The sequence below is a fragment of the Geotrypetes seraphini genome, chromosome 4 (genome assembly GCF_902459505.1).
Source record: "Geotrypetes seraphini chromosome 4, aGeoSer1.1, whole genome shotgun sequence".
Lineage (NCBI taxonomy): Eukaryota > Metazoa > Chordata > Amphibia > Gymnophiona > Dermophiidae > Geotrypetes > Geotrypetes seraphini.
The window spans coordinates 83,854,708-83,879,521 of NC_047087.1; the positions used below are offsets into that span (position 1 = coordinate 83,854,708).

General features: G+C 43.8%; 1 long non-coding RNA gene across 1 annotated transcript in view; it reads left to right on the forward strand.

The window, feature by feature from the left end:
- The first annotated feature begins 12,238 nt into the window (after positions 1-12,238).
- Positions 12,239-24,814, forward strand: part of LOC117359889 — a 58,121-nt gene continuing 45,545 nt past the window's right edge. Inside the window, exon 1 of the long non-coding RNA XR_004539320.1 lies at positions 12,239-12,516. This is a non-coding gene — a long non-coding RNA (uncharacterized LOC117359889). The remainder of the gene's footprint in view (positions 12,517-24,814) is intronic.

The window sequence follows — 24,814 nt, forward strand, 5'->3', positions numbered from 1 at the left end:
GTCCCGCGATGACTACTTCTGCTGCCTCTGCTCCGGAAGAGGTAAGTGACGTCAGAGGGGGGCTGGGCCGGCAGACGCAGAGAGTTGCGGCAAGGTCCCATGATGACTGCGGCTGTCAGTCCACCTCCCTCCGACGTCACTTACCTCTTCCGGAGCAGAGGCAGCAGAAATAGTCATCCCGGGACCTTCCTGCACTTCAGCGTGGCTGCCGTACTTATTTCAAAGCAGAGTTGGCAGCCGCGCTGAGGTGCCGTTTTGAGCAGCGTGTGAGGTTCCTGACCCGGCCGGTTCTGCACCCCCTTGAAGTGTGCACCCGGGGTGGATCTCCCCCCCGCTCCTCCCCCCCCCCTTGGTAAGCCACTGGCTTTCACCACATTCATTGGCAATGAATTCCAGAATTTAATTACATGTTGAGTGAAGAAATATTTTCTCTGCTTTGTTTTAATTTTACTACTTTTTGGTGAAACATAAATATATGTTCACATAAATTCATGTATGTCAGATGATGGTCTCCATATTGACTTTATTCAAGAGGGGAGCCTCGTTTTGAAGATGGGTACATACAACATTTAATTGTAAATGTTTAATCTTAAAGTGCATGTGAGTGAAGATTTTTGAGATATAAAGTTCAAGTTTATGGATGTTTCAAAAGATAAAAGAAAAAAAAATATAATCGGACTAATGCCCTGTTATAAAATTATCCTCATATTCATTGTTAGGTTTTGAGATGCAAGGGCTTGGACGTTACTTGAATTCTGAAAGAGTGGTAATAGCAGAAGCTGCCTCTGGTGGTATATGAATAAGAATTGTATGCTTTGATTTGATGGGATAAGAATGTGTTTTAAATATTACAAAAAAATAGCTTGTAGGTCAAATTAATTATGTGTATACATAGATTTTGTTCAGCATCACTTTATTATGCAAAATATATAATGCAGCTTATATTAACCTTGGTAAAATGTGTTATTCATAGAAAGTTAATACTTCTAGAGGTGTTGTTTGCTTTCACCTAGTAGCATCAGCCTGATAATGTGCAAGTTGATGTTGCTGGGGATGAAGTTAAAAAGACCAGTTAATGTATTAAAAAAAAAAATCCCATTCACATCCAAGACTCTTCCGTTCTCTCCACTCATAATCCCTTGAAAACAAAAAATGAGTTTATGTTTCCTCTTCCCTGGTCTCACTGATATCCAGTGGGAGGCACAAATGATCCCCAGTTACTCTGGTGTCATTGGCCCCATTGTCGAAAATATAATCAAATCACTAAAGCTTGTTTACAGATCATCAAAATCTTACCAGCAATTACTTTCTCTACTCAGGAACTCAAAGCATCAATTTCTTATCTATTCAAAGAAGACGACTTTCCTACTTACCTTTATTTTTGAACTGGACCATTATGTTAAGTTTGTTTCATGCCATATTAAACATTTTTCAGACATTTCCACTGTGATGGCAGCCAAGAGGAATAACTTAGCTATCTGTTCAGAGGCTGTTAAAATGCAAGCCACTCTCAGTCCAAAATACTGTCAATTCCCCCCTCCCCACCATTTACAAAGCTTTTTTATTGCCAGCCGCAGCAGTATTAGCTCTGGTGCTCATGGAATTCCGATGAGTGTCAGAGCCATAGGCAGTGGGACACTGCTTGGTTTGGGGGTGGGAGGGGGGCCCAGGAGCTCTGCTCTAGGCCCGCGGAATCCTACGGTGTGAACTCTCCCTAGCTCCTAACTTCCTACCTACCTCCTCTTGGCACTGTACTTTTAAATCTTTAACCAGCCGCTGTGCAATGTCAGCGAGCAGTCCTGCACTTGGAAGTAGAATGAAGTGCTCTGGGGCAGGCTTGCTCGCTGATGCTGCACGGCAGCTGCCAGAAGATTTAAACATTAGAACACCAGGAAGCGGGTGGGAGGGCAGGCACCAGTCTTTGGAAAATCCAGGGCCCCTGTGGCCTCTCCTGTTCCGACGCCTATGGTCAAAGCTAATACCACAATGGCTGGCAATAAAAAAAAGTCTAGCACAGCTTCGTAAAAGGGGGCCAAAAATTTTTAGAATCATAGGGATCCTTTTACAAAACTAGCCCCTCCTTTTACAAAGTCGTGCTAGTGGCTGCTGCTGCGGTAACTGCCTCGAAGCCCATAGGGATTTAAAGGGCTTTGGAGGCCCTAATTCTGTACTTATGTGCACAATTTAAAGGAATACCCCTATCTGTCCATTCCCCACACATTTCAGCATCCCTGTTTTTGATTCATGCCTAAATTTATATGTGTAACTCAGTGGTTTAGCGAGGGTGAGAGGTGTCCGAGGTGGTGGTGCCCCTCCACACCCTCTTCTCTGACCCCCACCTCCACACGCTCCTTCCCCACCCCTAGGCATGGATCCAGGAAGTGACATCAGGGGAAGTGCCAACACTGGCGCAGCAGCAGCTTGGGGGTTGCTGCTTGCACCAGGAACGTTACAGAGCTACGGGGGAAGGGAAGTGGTATCCACTCACGGCAGTGGGGGGTGGGGAAGGAGCTGGGGGGGGGGGCAGAGAGGAATATGGTTGCCTGAGCCTTCACTAAGATGGCACCTGGGGTGGACCGCCACCTCCTCTGCCCCCCTTACTATGCCATTGGTGTAACCCTTAATTGATTCTAATTAATGCCAATAATTGCTTGTTGAAATGCCAAATTACAAGGACTAGGGGACACTCGATGAAGTTACAGGGAAATAGGAGGAAATATTTTTCACTCAGAGAATAGTTAAGCTCTTGTCAGAGGTTGTGGTAAGAGCGGATAGAGTAGCTGATTTTAAGAAGGGTTTGGACAATTTTCTGGAGCAAAAGTCCTTAGTCTATTATTGAGAAAGACATGGGGGAAGTCTCTGCTTGCCCTGGATCGGTAGCATGGAATGTTGCTACTCCTTGGGTTTTGGCCAGGTACTAGGGACCTGGATGGGCCACCATGAGAACAGGCTATTGGGCTTGATGGACCATTGGTCTGACCCAGTAAGGCTATTCTTATGTTCTTAATTAGCTTGCTAGTCAATTAAGTTGCAAACACAATTTGAAAATGCTACCAAAATTTGCATTCAAATTTTGTTGCTTTAAATAGAATTAGGAGATAAATTCCAATTTAGCATCCACAAATCTACACTCATACTACAAAATTTTCTTTTTTTTTTTCTTTAGAGGGATATGTCAGGGCATGTTCATGTACTAATCAGTTAGTGCAGTTATATTACTGCATGCTAACAGGTTAGCACAGGACTGTTAATATTTATTAGAATTTATTAATTGCTTTTATGTAGAGATTACCACGTAAGTCCTTAGGGCTGGATTCTGTAATGGGCGCCTAAAAAAGGTAGGCGCCTACAGTTAGGTGCCTATTGCATGTCAGTCACACCCATTACAGAATCAGACTTAGCGTCGCCTAACTTACCCACCCTTTTACAAAGCCATAGTAGTGACTTCCATGTAGCAAAAGCCCTGAAGCCCTTTAAATCCCTATGGGTTTCTGGGCAGTTACTGCAGCAGCAGCCACTAGCACGGCTTTGTAAAAAAAAAAAAAAAGGGGCGGTGGATATAAAACTTAGGTGCTAGGGGTTTAAAGGCCTACATTATAGGCACCTAAGTCCTTTACAGAATTGTGCCAAGTGGTACCTAAGTCACTCTCCATCCCTTAACAGGCCTATTTTATCACTAGGCACCATGTTATAGGCATCTATTTTTTATAGAATTACGCCTATGACAAGGATGTCAAAGTCCCTCCTCTAAGGCCGCAATCCATCCGAGTTTTCAGGATTTCCTCAATGAATATGCATGAGATCTATTTGTATGCACTGCTTTCATTGTATGCTAATAGGTCTCTTACATATTCATTGGGGAAATCCTGAAAACCCGACTGGATTGCGGCTCTTGAGGAGGGTCTTTGACACCCTGGCCTATGAAGAGAGGTGCCTATAGCCCAGGGGTAGGGAACTCCGGTCCTCAAGAGCTGTATTCCAATCGGGTTTTCAGAATTTCCCCAATGAATATGCATTGAAAGCAATACATGCAAATAGATCTCATGCATATTCATTGAGGAAATCCTGAAAACCCGACTGGAATATGACTCTCGAGGACCGGAGTTCCCTACCCCTGCTATAGCCCAATCAAGCTAATTTTTTTCAGTTATGAGCTTAAGTTAGGCGCCTATTTATTTAGGCACCTATCTTTAGGCGCTTATAGAATTTCCTCCTTACTGCATACAATATGCAATATGTTCTCATGTGGTAATTTTTTTTAATAACTTATTAAAAATTCATCACTTCAAATCTTCAAAACTAAATTCTTTACTATGGCTTATACTTGAATTGTACAAAATATGAAAAATTGGTGAATGTGAAAAGTTTGATAAATAGCGGTGGAATGAGGCAGTGATCAGCTGTGATGGTCTCTTCAACAACCAGCTCCATGTCTTTACACTAGAGTTTGAGTATAGGGTCTGAGCTTTTCACATTCACCAATTTTTCATATTTTGTACAATTTAAGTATAAGCCATAGTAAAGAATTTAGTTTTGAATATTTGAAGTTATTTATTGGATCACTCAATTACTATAGAGTTTCTCATTAATTTTTTTAATAGCCATGTGCTAATGTCAACATTAGTGCATGGCCAATAATTTATTTTTTTTAAAGCAGTGGTAAAAATGATCTTAGTGGGTGGGGAAAACCCACACAATGGTGTGCAAAAGCTTTTTTTTTTTTTTTTTTTTGCCACAGCTTAATAATGAGGCCCCTTAGTCACATAGCAGATTTTCTAGGGATACAATTTAGCATTTTCAGCAATTCACTTCTTGGGTGAAATTAGCCCTGCTTCATCAGGAGAACTGAATTAAGGTCCTTTTATTGAATTAAAATCTGACTTACATAATGATGGAATTGATTTTCTTTCGAGACACCATATTGGGCTGCGTTTCTTTCTGTCTGCTAATTTTGGGATTTCTTTCTTGTCATGTTGATTGTATTGGGTGTCCTCCCTCTAGCATATGAGAATCTCTACAGGAATAATTTATGCCTAGTAGTTGTCTTTCTTTTCATTTCCTGGATGCTCATATTGCTAACTACTAGATTTCCTATTTGATTTATGTTTGTCACTTAACATGCAAAAATACTTATGAGAAATAAAGTTTAATTTAAAGAAAATAACTAGTTTATTTTTATTTGAGGTAACTCATACACAATTTTCCAATTAAAACTTGTGAATATACACACTGAAGAGAAGGGACCATCAGTCTCATCAAATGCAATGATATTAAAACACTAAACTTGCTTTTAATGCCTAGAAGTTATGTTTCTAAGTTCCTTAGAATCTATTCATACTTTCAGAGTCTTTTGGAATGTTTCCACAGCTCTGCAGAAAACTAAGCATGACTGTAGACATTTCCTGCCTCAAACCCCCCAAATATTTCCTTGACCGTAAAGGATGTACATAGTAGGCAGAAAATGGCAACAAGGCCTTTTCTCTTCTCTCCATTCTTGTGTTTATCCAGTACAAGAAAATCCCCCTAAAATATCAATAAAAACATACTTACCACCCCCCTCCCTCCTTTTTACAAAAAAATAAAAAGTGGTGTTTCAGGCTGCTTTTAATTCTGTCCTAACTCCTACTTGTAAAGTACCCATGTCTGCTTTAATCATTCCCATCGTAAACAATTCCCTAATCCCTTGTTTGTCCTGTTTGTTTTGATTAGATTGTAAGCTCTGTTAAGCAGGGACTTACATGTTTAACATATAGTGCTGCATATGTCTAGCATAAGTATTATTAAGAGTGATATACTGTTGCTTTCCTACAGCTACTCTTATTCATGGTCAAAGTATTAAGGGACTATATTATCATAAAGCTAATAGCCATCATCAACCCAGGTGCCCTCTAATAGCACCTGAGTGACCCCATTTCCACTTACCCTTCTTTATTAGCCGAAAAACTTCTGTTACAAAAGGGGCCGGTAAAATGGGAAGGGGTAAAACACAGACCCGACAGACCTCTGATGGATCCGTCTCAGCATAGGGAGGGAAAAGTATTAGGATCCGTCAATGCTAAAATGTCATAGAGGTCTGCCAGAGACTAAAAGTGGCGTGGCCCTCAGATTTTTTAATTTATTGAAAACAAACACAAATGAGAATAGACAGCGCCCAGAAAGAAAGTCAGGTTTAAGCAGACCCCCATAGGCAGGGTGGGATAGGGATATAGCAAACACAACCACCTCTCACTTTCTTTTATCAGGAAACCGGTTTAAAGGATTCGTTTTAGAGCTGCTCCAGCACTAGTCTCTGGCTATGACAGACCTCTATGACATTTTAGCGCTGACAGATACTAATACTTTTCCCTCCCTATGTTGAGACGGATCTGTCAACGCTAAATTGTCATCGAGGTCTGTCAGAGCCCAAAACTACAAGTGGCACGGACCTCAGATTTTTAAGGATGTGCGGTTTTAGATCCGTGAAGTCCGTGAGGTACGCATTTTACCCCTTCCCCAGTAAAATCTTGATAAGGCCCAATCCTCACTAATATTTTGCAGTGTTTTAAATTGTTAACCAAATTGTGAAACTAAATCTATCATCCTCATTCCACTAAATTGCACTCTTATTTGCTCAAAAAACTTGCATGTATGCTCTCTTAAGTGCTTCATGATTTATTTCTGTCCTGCCTAGAGTTACCATATTTGGGGCTGCAAAAAATCCGGACACATAGCCCCACCCTGTTCCGCCTCTGGCCCTGCCCCGTTCTTCCCCACCCCACCTAGTTCCGCCTTCAGATCCGCCCCATTCCAGCTCAGCTCAGCCCAGTTAAGCCTTCAGCCCCACCCCCACAAACCTCCTCTCTTCTTCCCTGACAAGCTCCAGCCATGTCTGGAGGGCCTGGAGCATGTGCGGATGTGTGTGACGTCATCCTCACAAGCTAACATGTCCTCCAGATGAGGCCGGAGCTCGTCGGGACATTCCAAAACCCAGATTAAACTGCCAGGTTTCAGAAAGTCCATCTGGGACCCCGAACAGTCCTCTAAAAAAGAAGACATGTCCAGATTTTTCTGGGCATCTGGTAACCCCAGTCCTGCCTAAAATTCTTTTTAATTATTTATATTTATTAGATTTTCAATCTTAATTACCAAACATAACTTGTACAGAAAGCAAAATTAGACATATAAATATTCCATCAAAGTAAACAATATCAAGAATGCAAAAGTAAATTTGACCAATTATGCTCAGTCCCTAAAATTCTCAAGGATGTCTGCTGTCTATTGCAGCCTAGTGATTAGTGCACTGGCCTAAGAGCCTGGGGAGTCCACTGCCCTGACGCAGCTACATAGCGAAACGTCAGCTAGCTTTACGTTAGGCGGAAGCGGACCAGCGAAGACAGCAAATTCCATCATTTGAACAACCACTTGAACAATCCCTGCCTAAGCTAAGTTTCTTTGACCATTGATTGCTAGAATGCTAGGCAGGAGGGGGAGAAGGGCCGATGAGGTTGTTTCCCTTTCTAGTGCGGCTGTTAAGTTCAAAAAATTTTTATTGATGCAAACAACAACAAATACAACATTAAAACTTGTACAACAATGATGATGCATCAAATATAATAATATGATGATGTGGTCAATATTACATAGGTCCTTATACAATCTGTGATCATGCTGTTAAGTTAACTGCTGGCAGCGCGCGGGGATCTGAGGCCCCTCCTCTAAATAGAGTAATCTTTGAAGATATAAGACTTAAAGATAACTGGAGATAAGTCTAATGCGAGAGCACTGATCACTGGTCCTCACTTTAAAACATTAAAAGTGTGCAACAGAGAGGTAGTGTGTATGAACTGGGTTTTATTCCCACTGCGGCCTCTCGTGACTCTAGGCAAAAAACTTAACTCTCCATTGCCCCCAATATATAAACCGCTTTGATTGTATCCACAGAAAGGCTGTATATCAAGTCCTGTCCCCTTCCCCTCTGAATTCCTTTGCTAGACCCAATTCCTTTCCACATTAGCCTTAGAATTATAGCAAAGCAGTTATATAAATGGAGAGAAAAATGGATATGGTCCATCTATACAAAAGTGGAAGTAAAGAGATGGTTAGGAACTACAGGCTTGTGCGGTTAAGTAAATTAGGCCCTGATTCGATTAAAAAAAATGCCTAAAGTTAGGTGCCTAGAGCAATGCACCTAGCTGATCAAGATATCTAACTTAATTATTTAACAAGCTTACTTGGCACCAATAACAAGAAATTAGCACCTCATAATTGACTTAAATTAAAATTAATTGGGTGGTAAGTGCCTACCGCTTTCTGGTAGGCTCCTGCTAGAAAGTAGAAGTGGTTAGAGGTGGATTGTGGTCATGTTTTACGTGTAGGCACCTACAGTAGAATTAAGCACCATAGGTGCCTAACTCAGGCACTGGTATTTAGGCCAAGAAAACACTGACATAATTAGGACGTAACTGTCCACTTTAGGTGCCCAATTTAATATTGACATGTTCCTCAGCACCTAAGTCTTGGGCACCATTTATAGAATCAGGGCCTTAACGGGGTGGAAGAGTGGCCTAGTGGTTAGAGCAGTTGCCTCAGCACCCTGAGGTTGTGAGTTTGATTCCCACTGCAGCTCCTTGTGATTCTGGGCAAGTCACTTAACACTTTGTTGCCCCAAATACAAAATAAGTACCTGTCTAAAATATGTAAATCACTTTGGGTATGTAAAGCACACAGTAAAGCAGTATGCAAGTCTCATCCCCTTTACTATTACTGAGGAAAAAAAAAATGTTTCCAGAGTTGTGTGTCCTTTATCTCCCTTTTTAACATCTTTTGTGAGCAATATCACAGAAGAGCTGCCTGGTAAGGTTTTTTTGCAGATGACAATAATATCTACAATAGGGTAGGCCCCTCTGATAGTATGGTAAGCATAGGGTTACCAGACGTCCGGATTTCCCTGGACATGTCTGGGGGTCCGGAAGGCTTTTCAAATCCGGCACTTTGTCTGGGTTTTGAAAAGCTGTCACACGCATATGCATGATGTCATCATGTAGCATCCACGCATGTGCAGACTTCCTCCCTGCCTGACAAGAGCAGGCAGTGGGAGGCGGGGCTAGGGCGGGCTTGGGGGCAGGGTTAGGGCCAGGGGATGAGTGTAACTAGGTGGGCCAGGGGGGTGGGGCTAGGGGTCCGGATTTTCCAAAAGGAAAATCTGGCAACCCTAGGTAAGCAATGCACGAGGAGGGATTTGACAAAGCTTGAGGAATGGTCTAGAATTTGGCAGCTAAGATTTATTGCTAAGAAATGTGTGTTGGGGGGGGGAGGTCATGCATTTGGGCTGCAAGAAACTGAGGGAGCAATACAGTTTGGGGAGTACACTACTTCCATGCATAGAAGAAGTACAAGACATATAGGGAATCATATCTGATCTTAAAGTAGCCAACCAGATAGAGAAGGTAACAGCAAAAGTCTTAAGGATGTTGGGATGGATACAGAGAGTAATAACCAGCAGGAAAAGGGAGATGAAAGTGTCTCTGTATAAGTTTCTAATTAGAGAATGACACGGTGACAGAATTCATCACCGTTCCCGTCCCCTTGGATAACCGCGGGAAACCATCTTCATGTCATTCTTTAAAGAGAGAGGGGAGAATCAGAGTATAATTGGGCACAACCACTGACCCACAAGCTTTGCTTTGAAGAATGCTGGTGTAGAAGGACTGATGTTGAAACAGACACTACAGAATGACAGTCTCTGGTATCCAGAGCAGATATTGTGATGTCATAATGCCTCATTCCACCAGTGCCTAAGAGCCAATCACATCAGTGATGTCATAATGGCTTCATTATTCTTGGCTCACATAAGAATCAGAGTATGAATGGCCACAACCACTGACCCACAAGCTTTGCTTTGAAGAATGCTGGTGTAGAAGGACTGAGGTTGAAATAGACACTACAGAATGACACTCTCTGGTATCCAGAGCAGATATTGTGATGTCATAATGCCTCATTCCACCAGTGCCTAAGAGCCAATCACATCAGTGATGTCATAATGGCTTCATTATTCTTGGCTCACATAAGAATCATAGTATGAATGGGCACAACCACTGACCCTCAAGCTTTGCTGTGAAGAATGCTGGGGTAGAAGGACTGAGGTTGAAATAGACACTAGAAAATGGCATGGGATTATTTCCCGCGGTTATCCGTAGGGGTGGTGACGGTGACGAATTTTGCCACCGTGTCATTCTCTATTTCTAATGAAACCTCACTTGACATACTGTGTACAGTTCTGGAGACTGCCCAGCATTGGGATGACCAACTGCTGTGAGCTGGATATTGACCGGATAGATATTTTCAGTTTTTATTTTCTATTTGGTTATTGTATTTTATTGCTATGTCCTTTTTTATTTTAATGATAAGATTGATGCCTTTAAGGGATATCAAAAGCCATCCTTGATTATGGACTTCATGCTTGTTACAAAAGAATTAATGTGTTTATCAAATATATGATTGAACCTATTTGATGTGTCATGGCTACTGCTGTTATATAAGCATCTTTTCTGCCTCTTTTTGGTCTCCTGTTGTCTTCGAAAGGACCTGTTCAAATGTTTGATCCTCCCTTTCTCTTTTCAGTCATGTTTTTTTTTTTTTTTATAACACCTGGATCTGGAATGGTCCGGTTGACCCCAGCCCCAATTTCTTTCCCTCCTGCTATATCACCTCTATATGCACTTAACATCATGAAACCATCTGCATAACTTTTTATTAATGGAATTTACTGTAATTAAACAAAAGATACTTTCTGCAGCTCTGTTTATTGTAAACACAATTTGTGCAAACATTGACAATAGAATAACATCTCCCTAGCTACCAGAATATGTAACATAATAAACCAAATTATAGACCCCCCCCCCTCTGACCGTACTGTGTCAGCTAGGGCCTGGGGATGGCATAGATCTCCATGCCTTTTCCGAGTCACCTGACCCAAATGGCATCCACTACCTGAGCCAACCGCTCATCACCTGATGAGCCCAATACCCAGTAGCTCGGGATTACCACCACTGCGACATCTGGAGCCCTCTTGGCATCATTAATCCATCTCATCGATAAGGGGTGGGAGGGAGGGAAAGCCATCTCCAAGGAAAAGGTCCTGAGCCTCAGAGTCCAGAACTTTATACCCCCCTCTCATGAGGCCCCTACTCCTTTGCCCCTGCCCAGTCAAATTAGAGTTTTTCACCAGGAAGCCATTCCTGATGCTCCCCCACCTGCCTGCTCCACCTGCTCCCTTTTGCCCTGAGTACCAGCCTCCTCATCCAAAAGACCTTTCTAGAAGGTCTCGATGGGCAACCATCTTGGGCCTTCCAGTCCATTGTTATAGCCATATGTCAAGACAAGCTCTTGGGCTCTACCTTTCCTACTCCCCCCCTCCACCTCCTCCCCTAAAAAAATCAAAATTCTTATTAATGCAGCCATTGAACCCTGAACAACCCAAGAAGCACAAGGGTACAGTCATGTTATGTACCCTCAGCTGCCTCCCATGACTAGGTAATCTTTCAATGCAGAGTCAGAACCACAGAATTAATTTACAAGTCAAAGCATACTTAGAAGGAACTGACTGCCTTCAGGTCTAGACTGAAATGGAGACTAACCCAAACAAATGGAATAAATAAGTCTATAAACAGTTGCTTGATCCAAGCCTATCCTGCACATCTAAGCTGCATGTTCAGTCAGACCAAAGGCAGTGTCCTGGTCTCCAATTTCATTGCTTGCTTTGCTATGCACTCAGTAACTGGTTATATATCTGCAACACTTACTTTCAGAAACAGGGTTGAAAATCTTGGACGTGAGACGTTACAATAATGTTTCTTTCACATTGCATTTCTCTGAAACTCTAAAACGCTCCTTCCACTCCTTCAAAGAGGGGTGTGTGGTCTTTTATGCTGAGAGTTAAGCTTTGAAAGGAGATCTGTTTAGCAGAGTCAAAATATACATGTAAATGAAAAATGTAAGATGAAAAAAGAAAGGAGTTTAGACAAGGGGAGAAGTTGCCCATCAATCTCTCAAAGTGTTGCTTAGGTTGCTGAGACAGGAGGGAGCGGACATCCCTCCAGTCTCTCTGGGTGCGTCGCTGTAGCGGGGGTGGCCATCATCGTCGGGGGGGGGGGGGGGGAGTTGGAGACCTGCAGTTGTCTTCGGAGGGGGTTGCGGCGGCTCGTCATCAGGAGGGGATGTGTAGCTCGGCACGCTTATTTTTTTAATGGGGCAGATATTATGCATGTGTAACACAGAGACAGAATCTGTGCTCATTAAACAAAATGGTATGGTATGTTATAAATATATTGTTTTCAGGGCTGAACTACTGGTAGGACCAGAGATAACCAGAAAGTGCCTGTAGGGACCTGGTCACATGTTTTTAACAGTGTTGTGTTTATTCTAACAGTGCCTGGGGAAAGAGGTGTGACAGGTAATGACCGCTCGGCCCAATCACACAATCACATTTGGTGGAGCACAGCAGAAGACCAGAAGTACCTGGGGACAGTTGTGTGACGGGTAATAACTGCTCGGCCTGATCACATGATCACAGTTGCCTATTATTTGATGCCAAAAGGGCACTTATTTGAAGCCTGTTCTGTAAAGGAAAAGGTCCTATTTTCCATTAAGATGTGAGCACTCATGCCAGCCTAAGAGCTAGAGTAAATGTTTGTGCTTAAATGCGAGAAATACATGCATAACTCATAGTGTTCTATAAGTTATGCACATAAGGGGTGAGTCTTGCCCAGACTCCGCTAAGACTCTGCCCAGGTATATGCTCACCTTTCAAATACCCACTATATAAAAGGTGCATGTGTTTTCAGAATAACGCTTACCGTATTTTCACGCATATAACGTACGCGTTATACGTGTTTTTACAAACTGTGCATAACCTTGCGGTATACGCGTGAACGCGCTATATAAAATTTTTTTTACATAGTTCCCACCCCGCCCGATGCCCGATTCATCATCCGGAAGGACCGCTCACACTCCCACCCCGATGGACCACTCGCACTCCCACCCAAAGAGCCACTCGCACCCCCACAGCCTCCCCCCATCCCCCATGGAGAAGCTGTCTACCTTGTTTCCGGATGCCAGTGAGCCCAGCTGCTTCCTCTACCGGCGGTCCTGCCCCTTCTCTGAGCCCTGCTGTGCTGCTTCCTCTTCCTGCGGTCCCGCCCTTTCTCTGACATCAGAGAAAGGGCGGGACCGCCGGAAGAGGAAGCAGCGTAGCGCAGGGCTCAGAGAAGGGGCGGGACCGCCGGCAGAGGAAGCAGCTGGGCTCACTGGCATCCGGAAACAAGGTAGACAGCTTTTCCATGGGGAGGGGGAGGAGGCTGTGGGGGTGCGAGCGGTTCTTCGGGTGGGAGTGCGAGCGGTCCATCGGGGTGGGAGTGCGAGCGGTCCATCGGGGTGGGAGTGCGAGCAGTGGGGGTGCGAACGGTCCTTCCGGATGATGAATCGGGCGTCGGGGGGGCATCAGGCTTTCAGGATGGGGACAGGACTTCAAGGGGGGACAGGCAGACCTTCAAGGGGGGACAGGACTTCAAGGGGGGGCAGCCAGAGGAGAGTCGGGGCAGCGAATGGAGAGTCGGGGCAGCGAAAGGAAAGTCGGGTGGGTGAAAGGAGAGTCGGGGCAGCCAGAGGAGAGTCAGGGCAGCCAGAGGAGAGTCGGGGCGGCATGCGCGGTATACCCGTGAGCGCGGTATATAAAAATTTCTTTACATAAATTTGTGTTTCCCGCGCGCTATACCCGTGTGCGCGTTTTACACGGGTGCGCGTTATCTACGTGAAAATACGGTAAATGTTTGGCATTTACATGCATGTATGACAGTGTTTTTTATTAGAATTTTAATAAATGTATCCAACATATATACAAGATATGGGAATCCAAGAAAACAATATGCATAATCTTAAAATAACAATACAGAAATACCATCAAGCTCTCATCATTGGAAAGGGAGTACATCAATATTACAAGAAAATACTAATGCATAGCGTGTGTTTTAGCACCGGCAGTAGCGGTAACTGCTCCGACGTTCATAGAATTCCTATGAGCGTCGGAGCAGTTACTGCAGCTGCCGGCGCTAGAACCTGCACTATGGGCTCCTTTTACAAAGGCGCGCTAGCGGTTTTAGCGCACGCTAAAATGCCGCACGTGCTAGCCGCTACCGCCTCCTTTTAAGCAGGCAGTAATTTTCAGCTAGCGCGCAGCTAATCCTGTGCATGCACTGCAAACGCTAGTGCACCTTTGTAAAAGGAGCCCTATGTGTTTGTAAAAGAGGGGGATGGTCTTTATTCTGAAATGTTATCAAACGTTTGCAGGGAAATTTCAAAAAGAAAGTGGCTCCAGATCCTACAGCTCTAGATTCCAGGGCAAAAACAGCCTTTCTTCTGAGCTGGGTAGATATGGCCACATCTGGAAATATTTGAATTATAGCACCACAAAACATTGCATTTGTATTCTTAAAGTATTATTTCATGATCAAGACCTTATCGCTTTCATTTAAGCATAATACGAAGAGATTGTATGACAGTATTTTAATAATGTATGTGCAAAATTGGCATGCAGATTTAGATACCCACTTTACAGAATTAGCCCCAAGTGCCCAGCCACTATGGGCCTCTTCTACGAAACCGCTGTTTAGTAGAAGAGGGGGTATGTTACTACAGATTTGCCCTAACAGCTAATTCCCACATTAACTGCTTAATTCACCCTAGTAAAAAGATCCCTATATATTTTCACTACTTTGATAGTGTTTTCTTCTGCGATACCCTTGCTCTTAGCATTCTTCATTTTATTTGACAACCCATGCCTTACCGCTGTTGGCTTCAAAGTCTCTTTCCAAAGACCTTAAACTTAAATTTCTAGTGTAAATCTTTTCTTGCAATTAGTATGTGGTCTACAAAACTTGTTTCTGATCTTAAGAGTCTATTATTTACTTGAAATTTCCCTAATTTGCTTAAAAGCCGCATTTGTTTAACATACTGAATTAGTAAGTGGAACCAGTGTATTTAGTTCTATGAATTATAAATGTGTTAGTGAGAGGATTTCAGGTCAAAATGATATATTTATTTATTTTTATATCCCGTCCTCCCCAGAGACCTCAGAACGGGTTACAGTTTAACATTCCCAGTGTTACAATATAACATTACATAGGGTTACAACCTCTCCAACCCCACGTAGGCGCTGAGGTGTAAACAAAAAGGACTTTTCCTCTCTCTTATAGGTCCTAGCTTACGCTTGCTGTCTAACACCAGCTCTGGCAAGATACACATTTCAAATCTGACATATTGCAATCACAAAATAGAAAATAAAATTATTTTTTCCACCTTTTGTTGTCTGCTCACTTTATTATTCAAATCATATTGATCCCAGGCTCTGGTTTCTGTTTGTTTTCTGTTAACTCGCTCACCAGGGTCTCCTTGCCCATTTAATGTTTTCTTCTTTCTCTGTACTTCCACAGAACGTACTTTTATATTGCAGGTAGGCACTTTATGTAAGAATTTAAACTGCAACTACAGTAAAAGACTCCCTAAGAGGGGTATGTGAGGAAGTGGGTGAGATGGCAAGGAATACTTCCTCACTGGCGACACAGTTTAGCTGACGGCAGATGGTGCTAAACTGCTAGAACAGGCCCCAAGTCAGAGGAGTGGGACTCAGAGGACTCCTGTCAAGGGACGAGCCATAATACCTGAAGAGAGGACCAGGGAAACAGGATGACTTGGGTATCTTTGTGTGGGGAGAGACTATTAAAGTAGGAATTCTCTTATCATTTTGAAGACCTAGATATTAGGGCACAGTGTACTGATGTACCTTCTTGTCCAGTTGTCTTGACTAGATTGCAAGCTCTTTTGAGCAGGGACCATCTCTTCTGTGTTTTGATGTACAGCGCTGCATATGTCTAGTAGCGCTATAGAATTGGGGAACTACAGTTCTGTGTTTGGGGTGTGGCCAGGGTCCAGCCTTCTGTTGGTTTACAAGGAATGTTAATGCTACTGTTTTAGTGCAAGTTATGTTAATAATAAAGAAAAACTTTTGGTTATTACTATACCTTCTCTGCCTGCATTCCTGAGAAATCCAAGCCTGCTGCTCGCCCACATTACCCTAGGGTAGAGTTACCAGACCTCTGGATTTCCCCGGACATGTCCTCCTTTTGAGGACATGTCCGGGGGTCTGGATGGCTTTTCAAATCCCGGCACTTTGTTCAGGTTTTGAAAAGCCTTCTCAAATCGCGTCGGGCATAAAGGAAGTCCGCGCATGCACGGATGCCATGCAATGACATCACACACACATGTGCGCGTGATGTTGTCGTATGGCATCTACATATGTGCAGACTTCCTCCCTGCTCAACAGGAGCAGGCAGCCAGGTGGGGGCATGGCTAGGGTGGGATTGGGGTGGGATCAGGTCGGGGTTGAGCAGAACTGGGCGGGCCTGGGGGGCGGGTCTAGCGGTCTGGATTTTCCAATGAGAAAATCTGGCAACCCTACCCTAAGGTATAATTTAAGTTCCTATTTTACATATTATGGAAGTCCATAAATCATTTTTAAGGTAGGTCTGGGGAAAGCTATTGCTTATCCCTAAGGTGAAGCAACATGGAATCTTGCTATCTTTTGGGACACTGCCTAGTATTTGTGACCTTCACTGGCCACTGTTGTCAACTAGATAGAAACATAGAAACAAAGAAGATGATGACAGAAAAGGGCTACAGCCCATCAAGTCTGCCCACTCTGCTTACCCACCCCCTGTCTATGCCCTAATGACCCAATTTCCTTATCTTGACCCTCGTAGGGATCCCACATGGGTATCCCATTTATTCTTAAAGTCTGGCACGCTGTCTGCCTCGATCACCTGCACTTGAAGCTTGTTCCAATGATCAACCACTCTCTCTGTGAAGAAATACTTTCTGGTGTCGCCATGAAATTTTCCGCCCCTGAGTTTGAGCGGGTGCCCTCTTGTGGCCGAGGGTCCCTTGAGAAAGAAAATATCATCTTCCACTTCGACACGTCCCGTGAGGTACTTAAATGTTTCGATCATGTCTCCCCTCTCCCTACGTTCCTCAAGAGTGTAGAGCTGCAATTTGTTCAGTCTCTCTTCGTACGAGAGACCCTTGAGCCCCGAGATCATCCTGGTGGCCGTCCGTTGAACCGATTCAATTCTGCGCACATCGTTACTGTAATGTGGCCTCCAGAATTGCACACAGTACTCCAGATGAGGTCTCACCATGGCCCTGTACAACGGCATAATGACTTCAGGCTTTCGGCTGACGAAACTTCTATTGATACAACCCAATATCTGCCTTGCCTTAGATGAAGCCTTCTCCACTTGATTGGCAGTTTTCATGTCTGCACTGATGATTACTCCTAAATCTCGTTCTGCTGAAGTCCTAGTTAAAGTTTCTCCGTTCAAGAAGTACATCCTGCATGGATTTCCGCTTCCGAGGTGCATGACCTTACATTTCTTAGCATTGAAGCCTAGCTGCCAGGTTGAAGACCAACTTTCCAATGTAAGCAGGTCCTGCGCCATATAATTCTGTAAACTGCATTCACTTACTATATTACATAGTTTGGCGTCATCGGCGAATAGTGTTATTTTACCTTGAAGCCCTTGAGTCAGATACCCTATGAATATGTTGAAAAGGAGTGGACCCAGGACCGAGCCCTGCGGCACTCCACTGGTCACCTCCGATGTTTTAGAGAGGGTACCATTAACCACCACCCTCTGAAGTCTGCCACTCAGCCAATCATTGACCCATGCAGTTAGTGTCTCTCCTAACCCCATCGATTCCATCTTGCTTAGCAGCCTGCGGTGTGGGACACTGTCAAAAGCTTTACTGAAGTCCAAGTACACGACGTCCAAAGACTCTCCCAAGTCCAACTTTCTTGTTACCCAGTCAAAGAAGCTGATGAGATTGGATTGGCAGGACCTACCCTTGGTGAATCCATGCTGACTGGGATCCCGAAGATTCCCTTCATTCAAGATCGTGTCCAATTTGCTTTTAATTAGTGTTTCCATGAGTTTGTACACTATTGATGTGAGACTCACCAGTCTATAATTCGCAGCCTCTGCCCTGCAACCCTTTTTATGCAGAGGAACGACATTAGCTAATTTCCAGTCCAGGAGAACTTTCCCCTTACTTAGGGAGAGATTGAATAGCTCAGCCAACGGTTTCGCCAGGACATCGCTCAATTCTCTGAGCATTCTTGTGTGCAAATTGTCTGGTCCCATGGCTTTGTTCACCTTGAGTCTTGCCAGTTCACTGTAAACTTCACCTGGTGTGAACTCAAAATTCTGAAACGGGTCTTCTATGCTTTGTGTTGCCTTCAACTGCGGACCGTGTCCCGGTGCCTCACAGGTGAAGACTGAGCAGAAGTATTCATTCAGTAGTTCGGCTTTAACGGAATCTGCTTCCACGTAACTTCCGTCCGGTGTTCTAAGGCGTACTATCCCACCTGTGTTCCTTTTTCTGTCACTAATATACCTGAAGAAGGATTTGTCCCCCTTTTTAATGTTTTTTGCCAGAATTTCTTCCACTCGAAGTTTTGCCTCCCTAACTGCCATTTTGACCGCTGTAGATCTGGTCCTATATTCTACTTTTGCCTCTCTTTTCTCCGTGCACTTGTAGGAGAGAAACGCTTTTTCTTCTCCTTAATGAGGTGCGAGATCTCCGCGGTGAACCATTGGGGTTTATTGTTTCTTTGTCGTTTATTTACTGATTTTATGAAGCGGCTAGTTGCTTCATGTATGGTTGATTTCAGTGTTAACCACTTAGCTTCTCATATGGTTGATTTCAGTGTTAACCACATCATCGGTCTCCACTTGGTCCTGCAGCGTCTGATGGACGAAATCTCCCATGCGTGCGAAGTCTGTGCCCCGGAAATTGAGTACCTTTGTTTTCGTGTTTGATCTAGGGAAGCCTTTCCTAAGGTTGAGCCATACTATGTTGTGGTCGCTGGAGGCTAGCGTATCTCCTACTGAGACCTCTGAGACGCTTTCCCCGTTGGTGAGTACCAGGTCGAGGATCGCCTGGGCCCTAGTGGGCTCCGTTACCATTTGTTTGAGACGTGCTCCCTTTATGGCGGTTAAGAGCCTCCTGCTACTGCTGGTTGTCGCTGAAAATGGAAGTCTGCATCAGGCATATTGAAGTCCCCTAGCAGTACAGCTTCTCCTCGTAGAGTGATATTCTCTATGTCTTCAATTAATTCTGCGTCCATGTCTTCCAGTTGTCTTGGGGGTCTGTATACCACACCTAGATACAGGCATTTTTCTCTGCCTCTTGCCAGGTTTACCCAGAGGGACTCCCCGGTGTACTTGACATCTGTGATCCTGGTGGTTTTGATGTCCTCTTTAATGTATAGAGCTACCCCCCCTCCTAACCTGCCCTCTCTGTCCTGACGAAGTAGATTGTAGCCCGGTATAGCCATATGCCACCCATGTGGGTCCGTGAACCAAGTTTCAGATATTGCCACCACATCTAGGTCGGCATTCCTTATTTCAGTCTCCAATTCTAGATACCGGGATAGATTGACCCTTAGTCTGACCCAGTATGGCTATTTTTATGTTATAAAGCAGTTACTGAATTAAAATCTAGTTTAAGTTAGGGATATGCTGCATTTTTGAAATAACAGAGAAATAATATTTGCTGTTTTATTTTGCTTCATTTACAATTGTATTAAAAAAAAAAAAAAGCATACCAAATGCCATTTTATTTCATTTGACATTTTAGCATGCATAAATAGATTCAGAGGCAAATTTTAGAAAGAACATGCAAACATGAATCGACACATCTAGGTCAGGACAAGAACAATTCCAGCAGCATTATACATCAGCATCTGCCCACATAGATCCTTTTCTAAATATATGAAGGAATACACAGATAGGTGCTGGCTACGTGCAGTGAGAGGTTCCATTTTTGAATAAATTCATGTTGACAAAAATCAATGAGGAAAGCAAGGGTCACATACACGAGTACTTGCTGACACCTACGCATGTAGGTTGTACAAAATTGAACCCTACATGTGTAGATGACGGCACATACACATGAAAGTCACCCATTTGGTCAGAATGTTTAGGCCCTATTTGATTTTGATGGAAAAACAACACTTTTTCCCTTGTACAGTATGAAGCTGACTAGAAATCAAAACTATAACCTTTCAGAGTAGTGACTAGACCAGGGGTGGGCAACTCCAGTCCTTGAGGGCAGAAATCCAGTCAAGTTTTCAGGATTTCCCCAATGAATATGCATGACATCTATTTGCATGCACTACTGTCAATGCATATTCATTGGGGAAATCCTGAAAACCCGACTGAATTGCGGCTCTTGAGGACCGGAGTTGCCCACCCCTGGACTAGATGCTTTTGAATCTTAAAAATGAGTTTCTCGGATTCCTCTGAACTCAACATTCTTCAGAGAGCCATTATCCCTATAAAAGATAATTAATGGATAACAATTCCCTATCCTAATGTTCTAACCCTATATCAGGGGTGTCAAAGTCCCTCCTGGAGGGCTGCAATCCAGTCGGGTTTTCAGAATTTACCCAATGAATATGCATGAGATCTATTTGCATGCACTGCTTTCATTGTATGCTAATAGATCTCATGCATATTCATTGGGGAAATCCTGAAAACCCAACTGGATTGCGGCCCTCCAGAAGAGACTTTGACACCCCTGCCCTACATGCTTTCCTTTTATACATTGTAGTTCAACCTGCCTGCCTTTTGTTCCTGTTTTGTCAGAGTCTAAAATATGTCACTTTTACTGATACCCTGTTTTTATACTTGTAAATCGCTTTGAAATATGATATTGTGATTAAATCAAATTTTAAATAAACTTTAAACTAGAGACATGTAACTGAAGCTACAAAAGCTAAGTAGTCATTGCGGCATTCGCTTTCATAGGAGAAAAAAATCCCCAAAATAGCACAAAGCGACAGATGAACGTTTTCATGAGAAAATGTCCAAGTTGTGATATATGAAACTCAAATTGTAGACTTTTTTTCTGCAATTCATTTAAATTGCAAGGGGGCATATTGGGGGCATGTTTTGGATGGGACCACATTATGGACTAGGGCAAAAATGGAGACATTTTTATCTGGATCTGTTTCAATCACAGCTAAGTCACAAAAGAGGTACCCCAATCGACCAGGTGACCACTGGAGGGATTAAGGTATGACCCTCCCCCCTTAATCCTCCAATGGTCACTGACTATCTCCCATCCCTCCCCCAAAGATGTGACAATATATACCAGACTGAAAGCTTCAAATATTATGGCCATTCCTATTAGAGCAGCAAGCTGGTCTCAGGAGTAGGCTAGTGGCCAGTGCAGTGGACTCTAGAGAACAGTGTTCATATCCCACTCTAACTAGTACACTTATGAAGTGTATTGGCGTATAGGGACAGACTTAAAGATCTCAATCTGTATACTTTGGAAGAAAGGTGGGAGAGAGGAGATATGATAAAAACATTTAAATACCTACGTGGTGTAAAATGCTCATGAGTCAAGTCTTTCATTTGAATGGAAACTCTGCAATGAGAGGATATAGGATGAAGTTAAGAGGTGATAGGCTCTGGAGTAAACTAAGGAAATACTTTTTTACAGAAAGGGTGGTAGATGCATGGAACAGACTCCTGGAAGAGATGGTGGGGACAGAGTCTATGTCTGAATTCAAGAAGGGGTGGGATAGGCACGTGAGATTTCTTAGAGAGAGGAAAAGATAATGGCTACTGCGGATGGGCAGACTGGATGGGCCATTTGGCCTTTATTTGCCATCATGTTTCTATGGTTCTAAATTATGAACCTTTCAAAATCCACAAAATACCAACTGAAGCTATAAATAGGAGACACCTGCAGATCCAGTGGGGTAGTAAGGGGGGGTGGTCCGCTCCGGGCGCCATCTTGCTAGGGATGCCAGCAACCCTCCTCCTCTCTGCCCACCTCCCCGTTCCTCCCCTTGCTGTACGCGTGTGCCTCTTGCCTTCCCCCATAGCTTTTTTTACTTCTCCGGCGTGAGCAACATCGCTGCCTGTGTTGCCATTGGTGTTCTCTCTGAAGTCTCTTCTGGGTCCCATGCCTAGGAAGTGGTGTCAAATGGTGAGCCAACACCCACGTGGGCATGCTGCTCACGTCAGAGAAGTTAAAAGGTATGGGGAATGAGAAGGGGCAGGGTGGGCGGGAAAGAGGGCAGAGGAGGGGTGCCATCGCCCTGGGCGCCTCTCAGCCTCGCCTCACCACTGTGCAGACCTGAGGGTTTTTATGTAGTGGTGTACATTTAAGTACAGTAGGTTTTACAGTGTTCCTAGAGGGCTCACAATACCAAATAATGGCTACATAAGAACATAAGAATAGCCTTACTGGGTCAGACCAATGGGCCATCAAGCCCAGTAGCCCGTTCCCACGGTGGCCAATCCAGATCATCAGTACCTGGCCAAAACCCAAGGTGTAATAATATTCCATGCTACTAATCCAGGGCAAGCAGTGGCTTCCCCCCTGTCTTTCTCAATAACAGACTATGGACTTTTCCTACCCCTATGTTCTGCTGGGATGCCTGTGTGGGCAATTTATTAGGAATGGTGTCATACAGCTATCCCTATGGCTGGTTTTTTTTTAGGTATCTAAAGAATTCTTCGTTGTTAGATGCCATCAACTCGTGTTCGAGTCCTAGCGACTTGATGAATTGCAGATCATCATCATCACGAAGCTTTCTTGGGAGACTACAGATGTAGATTGCCGGGCCTTTCTACGGCGCAGTATAAGTTCAATGTTGTCACTCTTGTCACATTAAATACAATTCTCCACCTCCAAACACTGCCCATCTGCTTCTGCCCAGATGGGTGGTATATCGTTAGTCTGACATCTCTGCTGAAACCTATTCACCGTGGGAGGCCCTGTTGGTAGTGAAACTATTGATGGCATAGCTTTCAGCTTCTCAGATGCGCGCAAGCCCCAGTGGCGCAACAAGCCCATGTATCATGACTGGAAAAGCATACTAAGCACAAAAACTTCTGGAAATTAGAAATTTTCAAAACAGAAAAAAAAATATTTTTTGGGGGGGGAGGGATTTGAAAATTACTATGTTCAGGATGAGAATATTAGATTTCATCAAAACCTCCTCTACAATTGGACATAGATGTCATATCAAAAATAACTCTATATCAGTGTATTGCAAACTGTGTGCCACGGTGATATTCTGTGTGTGCCGCGAGAGGCATGCCATGTAGGCAAGTCAGCCAGTGCCGCCCCCCTCTCCTCCTCGCAGGTGCCTCTCCTGCTCTCCGCAGCTCCCCACAAAAGTAATCATTTTAGGGTTAACAAGTTCAGGGCCTCATCTAGAAGGCCTCTGCGCATGCACAGATGTTGACATGATGACATCACACATGCACGTGATATCATCGCGTCAACATCTACGCGTATGCAGAGACCCTCCAGTCTCAGCCCCAGATTTAGTGTGCCGTGGCTTGGAAAAGTTTGCGAGATGCTGCTTTATCTTCTAGGCAGGAGAAACAAGCACCTGCAGGAGTCCACTGGAACAGCATTTAGTCTCTACTCAAATATACACATTATTCTACCCTAATGGACTACTACTACTACTATTAATTATTTCTTGAGCAGTACCAGATGTGCACAGTGCTGTACAGAGTCACAAAGGAGACAGTCCTTACTCGAGTGAGCTTACAATCTAAACAATCAGGGCAGACAAACAGGATGTCAGGGTAGGAGTTATAGTTAGAGGGGAAGGTTAAACTGCTGGCTAGGGTGGTGAGCAGAGGGAAGAGGGGAGTAAGATTATGAGTTGAAGGAAATTCAAAAATGTAAGCTTTCAGCCTCCTTTTGAATAAGAGAAAGAGCATGGTGGATAGACTCGGGTAGTTTATTCCAGGCATACAGGGGCAGCAAGTTGAAAGAACAAAGTCTGGAACTGGAAGTGAAGGAAAAGGGTACAGATAAAATAAATTTGAGGAACAGAGTTCTCAGGGAGGTGTATGAGAGAGAAGAAAGGAGAGAAACTGAGGGGCTGCAGAATGAACACACTTGTAGATTAATAATCAGAGTCTGAACAGTATGCGAAGGCAGATAGGGAGTCAGTGAAGTGATTTGAGGAGGGGTGAGGTGAATGTAGTGAGGTTAGCAGAAGATAAGTCATGCAGCAGAGTTTTGTACAGATTGTAGGGGGTAGAGGCAATTCAGCAGGCGATCTATTAGAAGTAGATTGCAGTAGTCTAAGAGTGAGTTTATGAGAGTGTGGACAAGGGTCTGGGTAGTGTGCTCAGAGAGGAAGGGGCACATTTTGACGATGTACTAGAGATAGAAGTGACAGGTTTTACCAGTCTATTGGATTTGGGTAGAAAAATGAAAGGTCTGAGTCGAAGATGACTCCAAGGTTAAGAGCAGAAGATACAGGAATGATAGTATTAGTTACAGAAACAGAAAATGGAGGGAGAAGAGCAGAGGGTATAGAATGAAAGAGGAGCAGTTCAGTCTTGGACATGTTTAGTTTCAGGTGGCAGCAGGACATCCAGGCTGCAATATCAGCCAGACAGGCTGAGACTTTTCTTGGATTCTTGGGTGTAGAAAGGTGGATCTGTGAATCATCAGCATATAGGTGATACTGAAAGCCATGGGAGGAGGTCAAGGCACTGAGGGAAAAGATGTAGAGGAAGAAGAGAAGAACTCCTAAGACAGAGCCCTGGGGTACACCAATCGCTGGCAAGGTATCAGCAGAGAAGGATCCACATGCAACTAAAGGTGCAATGGGAGAGGTAGGAGACAAACCAGGAGAGGACAGATTTGTGGAATCCAAATGAGGACAGCGCTGAGG